Source organism: Zeus faber (assembly GCF_960531495.2).
Source record: "Zeus faber genome assembly, chromosome: 1".
Taxonomy (NCBI): domain Eukaryota; kingdom Metazoa; phylum Chordata; class Actinopteri; order Zeiformes; family Zeidae; genus Zeus; species Zeus faber.
This window is the reverse complement of record NC_137193.1, coordinates 11,747,766-11,755,781: the sequence shown is the minus strand read 5'-3', so window position 1 is coordinate 11,755,781 and position 8,016 is coordinate 11,747,766. Positions and strand designations below refer to the sequence as shown.

The 8,016-nt window shown below is 44.1% G+C and overlaps 1 long non-coding RNA gene across 1 annotated transcript; it reads left to right on the top strand.

Moving 5' to 3' along the window:
* The first annotated feature begins 280 nt into the window (after window positions 1–280).
* On the top strand, window positions 281–7,663 carry LOC307240002. The gene is made up of 8 exons (XR_013844491.1): window positions 281–486; window positions 1,224–1,316; window positions 2,086–2,178; window positions 2,931–3,023; window positions 3,785–3,877; window positions 5,792–5,884; window positions 6,341–6,444; window positions 6,846–7,663. It is a non-coding gene; the product is annotated as an uncharacterized lncRNA (long non-coding RNA).
* The last annotated feature ends 353 nt before the right edge of the window (window positions 7,664–8,016 follow it).

The window sequence follows — 8,016 nt, the reverse complement described above, 5'->3', positions numbered from 1 at the left end:
ACACAAAACAAAACTAAACAACACAACACAACACAACACAACACAACACAACACAACACAAAACAAAACAAAACAAAACAAAACAAAACAAAACTAAACTAAACAAAAGGGTAACACTTACTTACGCGTAAAAGCGGTCGGCAGTGCCTTACTGCCCCCTGGTGGTCGATACGCTGTACGGCAATGACTACGTCATTTCCGGACAACGGCACTGAAAATATACTGACATCCGGTGCGCCTCTAGCGCGTCGTGGCTCCGGACGGAGTGGTGAGCGTAGCATCCAATGCCATCCAACCTCACTTATTTACATTGAATATGTTTGAACAACCGCGGGCGGCAGTGGTGTAAATTTTCTCTTTGGAAAACGAGTAATTTCTCGATGCCGTTCCGGTACTCCATCTAAATGGGTAATGATGGGTATAATTCCGTCTTCGTTTACCACTCGTCCGTCACACGTGGAAAACGCCCGTTCTCGGGGTGGGAAGGTAAGCGCTTCACCGCTTCACCGCTTGTCTTTGTTTGTTTCATAGTTTTGTTGTTACCGGTTTATATTCATTTTCTTTATGGTGAGACGGTGCACGTGTTGAGCACGGGCAACGGAGAATGCCTTAAACGCCAGCGTCGGGTTCAAAACGACCTCCTTGTCGGCTCTGTACTCGGTTTATCAGCCCGTGGGCTCCAAAGAAGCCGTATTTGGGCCAGACTTTTGGGCGCAGGCCGTTTCCAGCGAGGCTCAGCCTGCGGTGGCTCTGACCTTTCCTACCGTGTCTGCTAGAGAGAGCTGAGGGCGTTTGAGGCCTTGCTGTGTCCTGTGCCATGCAGCCGGGTTATAGGTAACCCTCAGACAAACAGTCCCTCTTTAATCAGAATGGGCTCTATTCGCCGAGTATGTTCACATACGAACAAGGAATTTGACTCATTTTCATTACTCTCAATGTACATACATGGGCTAGACATCCAGCTGAAACAGGCAATATAAACATTCAACTACTATTCATACATACGCACATACACACGTTAAAAAAAAAATGCACTAAATGATCTGTGTCAAACTTGGCCATCTCTAGTCCAATGCCTCATAAAGACCATAACCTTATACCTAAGCATCAACCATTTGTGAGGATTGTCTAAAACACCAGTAGGTCGTAACATTGAATTATGACCAGGATGTATTCTGTCAAACGTACGACAGCGTTAAAGTGAAGCGTTTTCCTTTCCCCAGAACCCTGGATGAGGAGGTTCCGCACCCTGACAGATCTCCTGACTGACTTGTTTTTCCAGCCCTGAGGAGGAAACCAACCATGTCCAGCACCATGTAAGTTCAAAACAATACTGAATATTGTATCAAATACCCAATGTTTAACATTTGCTCCCATACGGTGGCGCTACATCATCAATGTGTCTTACCAAGCTTTTATGGACAGGACATGCGTGCCTGCGTGTGTGTCAATTGTATTTATTTATTTTAAATTACACTAACATGTTCTTCAATGCCGGACGGCTCCTTGTTGAAAAGGTCGTCCTAGTGTGTTTAAACATGGTGACGTATGGATGCACCGTATCCGTATTGGTGCAGGCCGTTTCCAGCGAGGCTCAGCCTGCGGTGGCTCTGACCTTTCCTACCGTGTCTGCTAGAGAGAGCTGAGGGCGTTTGAGGCCTTGCTGTGTCCTGTCCCATGCAGCCGGGTTATAGGTAACCCTCAGACAAACAGTCCCTCTTTAATCAGAATGGGCTCTATTCGCCGAGTATGTTCACATACGAACAAGGAATTTGACTCATTTTCATTACTCTCAATGTACATACATGGGCTAGACATCCAGCTGAAACAGGCAATATAAACATTCAACTACTATTCATACATACGCACATACACACGTTAAAAAAAAAAAATGCACTAAATGATCTGTGTCAAACTTGGCCATCTCTAGTCCAATGCCTCATAAAGACCATAACCTTATACCTAAGCATCAACCATTTGTGAGGATTGTCTAAAACACCAGTAGGTCGTAACATTGAATTATGACCAGGATGTATTCTGTCAAACGTACGACAGCGTTAAAGTGAAGCGTTTTCCTTTCCCCAGAACCCTGGATGAGGAGGTTCCGCACCCTGACAGATCTCCTGACTGACTTGTTTTTCCAGCCCTGAGGAGGAAACCAACCATGTCCAGCACCATGTAAGTTCAAAACAATACTGAATATTGTATCAAATACCCAATGTTTAACATTTGCTCCCATACGGTGGTGCTACATCATCAATGTGTCTTACCAAGCTTTTATGGACAGGACATGCGTGCCTGTGCGTGTGTGTCAATTGTATTTATTTATTTTAAACTACACTAACATGTTCTTCAATGCCGGACGGCTCCTTGTTGAAAAGGTCGTCCTAGTGTGTTTAAACATGGTGACGTGTGGATGCACCGTATCCGTATTGGTGCAGGCCGTTTCCAGCGAGGCTCAGCCTGCGGTGGCTCTGACCTTTCCTACCGTGTCTGCTAGAGAGAGCTGAGGGCGTTTGAGGCCTTGCTGTGTCTGTCCCATGCAGCCGGGTTATAGGTAACCCTCAGACAAACAGTCCCTCTTTAATCAGAATGGGCTCTATTCGCCGAGTATGTTCACATACGAACAAGGAATTTGACTCATTTTCATTACTCTCAATGTACATACATGGGCTAGACATCCAGCTGAAACAAAGGCAAGATAAACAATACATAGGTACATACACACATAAAAAAAACTGCACTAATTTATCTGTCAAACTTGGCCATCTCTAGTCCAATGCCTCATAAAGACCTTAACCTTATACCTAAGCATCAACCATTTGTGAGGATTGTCTAAAACACCAGTAGGTCGTAACATTGAATTATGACCAGGGTGTATTCTGTCAAACATACGACAGCGTTAAAGTGAAGCGTTTTCCTTTCCCCAGAACCCTGGATGAGGAGGTTCCGCACCCTGACGGCGTTCCTGACTGACTTGTCTTTCCAGCCCTGAGGAGGAAACCAACCATGTCCAGCACCATGTAAGTTCAAAACAATACTGAATACTGTATCAAATACCCAGTGTTCAACATTTTGCTCCCACACGGTGGTGCTACATCATCAATGTGTCTTACCAAGCTTTTATGGACAGGACATGCGTGCGTGTGTGTCAATTGTATTTATTTATTTTAAACTACACTACCATGTTCTTCAATGGCGGACGGCTCCTTGTTGAAAAGGTCGTCCTAGTGTGTTTAAACATGGTGACGTATGGATGCACCGTATCCGTATTGGTGCAGGCCGTTTCCAGCGAGGCTCAGCCTGCGGTGGCTCTGACCTTTCCTACCGTGTCTGCTAGAGAGAGCTGAGGGCGTTTGAGGCCTTGCTGTGTCTGTCCCATGCAGCCGGGTTATAGGTAACCCTCAGACAAACAGTCCCTCTTTAATCAGAATGGGCTCTATTCGCCGAGTATGTTCACATACGAACAAGGAATTTGACTCATTTTCATTACTCTCAATGTACATACATGGGCTAGACATCCAGCTGAAACAGGCAATATAAACATTCAACTACTATTCATACATACGCACATACACGTTAAAAAAAAAATGCACTAAATGATCTGTGTCAAACTTGGCCATCTCTAGTCCAATGCCTCATAAAGACCTTAACCTTATACCTAAGCATCAACCATTTGTGAGGATTGTCTAAAGCACCTGTAGGTCATAACATTGAATTATGACCAGGATGTATTCTGTCAAACATACGACCGCATTAAGGTGAAGCGTTTTCCTTTCCCCAGAACCCTGGATGAGGAGGTTCCGCACCCTGACAGCGCTCCTGACTGACTTGTTTTTCCAGCCCTGAGGAGGAAACCAACCATGTCCAGCACCATGTAAGTTCAAAACAATACTGAATAATGTATCAAATACCCAGTGTTTAACATTTTGCTCCCACACGGTGGCGCTACATCATCAATGTGTCTTAGCAAGCTTTTATGGACAGGACTTGCATGCGTCTGTGTCAATTCTATTTATTTTAAACAACACTACCATGTCCTTCAATGCTGGACAGCTCCTTGTTGAAAAGGTCGTCCTAGTGTGTTTAAACATGGTGACGTATGGATGCACCGTATCCGTATTGGTGCAGGCCGTTTCCAGCGAGGCTCAGCCTGCGGTGGCTCTGACCTTTCCTACAGTGTCTGCTAGAGAGAGCTGAGGGTGTTTGAGGCCTTGCTGTGTTTGTCAAATGCAGCCGGGTTATAGGTAACCCTCAGACAAACAGTCCCTCTTTAATCAGAATGGGCTTTATTCGCTGAGTATGTTCAGATACAAACAAGGAATTTACTCTGTTTTTTTCATTACTCCCAATGTACATACTGTAATTTCCGGACTATTAAGCGCACCTGAATATAAGCCGCACCCACTGAATTTAAAAAAAACAATTATTTTGAACATACATAAGCCGCACATGTCTATGCGCTGCAGGTGCCTGCCGGTACATTGAAACAAATGAACTTTACACAGGCTTTAACGAAACACGGCTTGTAACAAAAATAAATTGGCTTTAACGAAACACAGCTTGTAACAAAAATAAAAAATGAGCAGCAAACAGTAGCCTACCAAGAAAGTCATTGGTCACTATCTTCCTCCTCCTGCGCACTGAAACCACTGACGTCATCTCCTTCGGTGTCGGAGTTGAATAGCCTCAGAATTGCTTCATCCGATGTTGGGTTGTTTTCACTGTCGCTCTCGTCACTTTCATCCGGAGGCAAATTCCCTGCTGAGCTCATCCAGCAGTCCAGCCTTTCCAAACCCGTTGATGATAGTGGATTTTTTGACAATGCTCCACGCTGTCAGGACCCACTGGCAGACCCCACGATGGTCCACCTCTAAAATCCTCAAACTTCATTGTGGTGGCGATTGTTTTGGCTTTCAGTCGGATCTGCACAGTTGAAACACCTCGGCCGTCTGCTTTCTGTGTGTTGACCTAGTCTTCGAGCTCATTTTCTAGTTCGGGCCATCTTCTTTTCTTCCCTCTGAAAGCTTTTGTTGTCTTTTTGCGCAGAGTCAGTTCCTCACGCTGCTGTTTCCAACGTCGTATCATCGACTCATTAAGGCCAAGCTACCGTGCAGCAGCTCTATTTCCTTCTCCCTCAGCCAGATCGATCGCCTTCAACTTGAAAGCTGCATCATATGCATTTCTTTGTGTCTTTGCCATGATGAGGGTGACAAAATGACTACCGTAAATGATGGGAAGTTTGAGCGCGGTCCATTTAATCTAAACAGTAAACTAAACAGTTACATTGTTTCACCTTAACCCGTTCGGCAATTTCATTGGTCTAATGAAAGCTTCATGCAGCCAAAAAACTGAGCACAGTCACATAATGTGTTTTTTGCTCAGTTTTTTAGCGGCATGAAGGTTGTGAAAGTGGGGGAAAATCCATAAAATAGCCGCGTCATTGTTTAAGCCGCGAGGATCAAAGCGTGGGGGGGAAAAGTAGCCGCTTATAGTCCGGAAATTACGGTACATGGACTAGACATCCAGCCGAAACAAAGGCAAGATAAACATTTAACTACTATTCATACGTACGTACATACACACATTAAAAAAAAATGCACTGAATTATCCGTGTCAAACTTGGCCATCGCTAATCCAATGCCTCATAACGACCTTAACCTTATACCTAAGCATCAACCATTTGTGAGGATTGTCTAAAACACCAGTAGGTCGTAACATTGAATTTTGACCAGGATGTATTCTGTCAAACATACAACAGCATTAAAGTGAAGCGTTTTCCTTTCCCCAGAACCCTGGATGAGGAGGTTCCGCACCCTGACAGCGCTCCTGACTGACTTGTTTTTCCAGCCCTGAGGAAGAAACCAACCATGTCCAGCACCATGTAAGTTCAAAACAATACTGAATATTGTATCAAATACCCAATGTTTAACATTTTGCTCCCACACAGTGGCGCTACAGCATCAATGTGTCTTACCAAGCTTTCATGGACAGGACTTGCATGCGTGTGTGTCAATTGTATTTATTTATTTTAAACAACACTACCATGTTCTTCAATGCCGGACGGCTCCTTGTTGAAAAGGTCGTCCTAGTGTGTTTAAACATGGTGACTATGGATGCACCGTATCCGTATTGGTGCAGGCCGTTTCCAGCGAGGCTCAGCCTGCGGTGGCTCTGACCTTTCCTACCGTGTCTGCTAGAGAGAGCTGAGGGCGTTTGAGGCCTTGCTGTGTCTGTCACATGCAGCCGGGTTATAGGTAACCCTCAGACAAAGGTTTGAAGAAAACAATGTGTTCACATGTTTAAGTGCAAAATGATGATGATTTTGTTTTGATTTCAGATTCTGAGGACGGTGCTGCCACTATGCGGTGTAGTAGCACGGTGGTGTGTTGCTCGACTGCTGCTATAAGCAGAAACGTCCCATCAGAAGTCTGAATCCATGAGGTAAGATTGGGTTGCACTGTGTAATAATAGAAGTAGTAAAAAAAAAATTCATAGCACTTTTCGAAACAAAGTGAAGTGTTTCAGTCAAAATCTAGCAGAGAGATCACTATAAGAGCAACAAACTGAAGTTAGAGTAAATTACTTTAAAAAATAAAATTGTGATGCAAGATTGTTAAAGCTATTTATATAGGACTTAATTGTAGAACGGAAGTTTGTATTTTGTGTTGCACAGACAAATTGAAACAATTAAACTGTTTAGGCAGTGAAGATGCCACTAGATTGGACCTCAACGTTAGAAAATGCTTGGCTGCAAAAGGCCGTTTCAACTGACTTTTTCTTGGGTCTGGCTTAGTTTCATTTGAACCATGGACTCATTTTATTCCTGTATTTTTCCTCTTCAGGTGTCTGTTTTGCTTGGAGAAATGGGGAAGGCCTGTGAATAATTTCCACGGTCTGCGCTTACAAAGTTGCGTTGGTGCCAAACCACTGCTCACCCTGTGGGTGAACTGCATTCTACCCCGATGCAAAGCACAAAGTTGTGATTTCCCATCAGCACTGTTGCTGTTTCTAAGCAAAAAGAAGATGATTCATCATCATGCTTAAGCTGCATGCAGAAGAAATGTGACTTCTGCGTTTTTCGCATCCTTGCTGTCCTTCCTCCAGGAGCAGTAGTGCTGACCAATAAATCGTACTTTTGTCATGATCGCGAGACAAACATGCCTGACAAGCACGTAGCGAAAGACTACCTGAAACGTGACGAATAAGAAATCATTTTGTTAACGAGCACCTGCATTCGCATTCAGCAGCGTCCTCTTAATTATTTTCAACTAAAAGGTTTATTTAAAGACTAGGTGTGTACCGATGTGATATCTATCTGCTGACGAATGTCCCCCGCCCTGCTGCAGCATAGCGTGACTTACTGTAAAGAGAAGCCACGTGGTCACCAGGACAACGGCATGGAGTGAGCACGGCGTGTCTGCGGTGTAGAATTTTTGTATAGCACAGTGTGATGTAATATGCATTTCTATTTAAGTTGTTTTCCCCCAGAATTTTTTCTTTCGCAATGCTTCTTGTTGAGTTCAGAAGAAAACGTTTTAACGGAGCAGGGGAAGTGCTACTTCGTTTTTTTTTTTTATATCTATGTCTTACTTCAATGAATGTTGTTTAATTTTTTGGGTTTCGTTTGCAATTTGTTCAATAAAAGCATGTTCAAAACCATTTTCGTTAATTAATTCAGTGGCCGTAGGCTATTCGATGTTTGGGGTCTGTCAGCCGTGTACCTGTTGAACCAGAAAGACAGGATCTGGAGAGCTAATGCACACTTCATTATTGTTGATCATTGCAATATTGAACAAAGTGACCGTGGATTTTCCTCGTCGTGCAGGCCTCGTGGGCACACCGTTTCTCATCGGCGCCCAATTTTTTATTTATTTTTTGTCAATTTTTTTGACGTTGGATGAGCATCAGGAGAACATGGGAACTCCACATAGAAAGGCCTCTCATCGGGAGATAACCCACCCAAACGCAGCGCCGCAGGCGGGAACCGAACCCGGCACCACCTCGCTGTGAGGC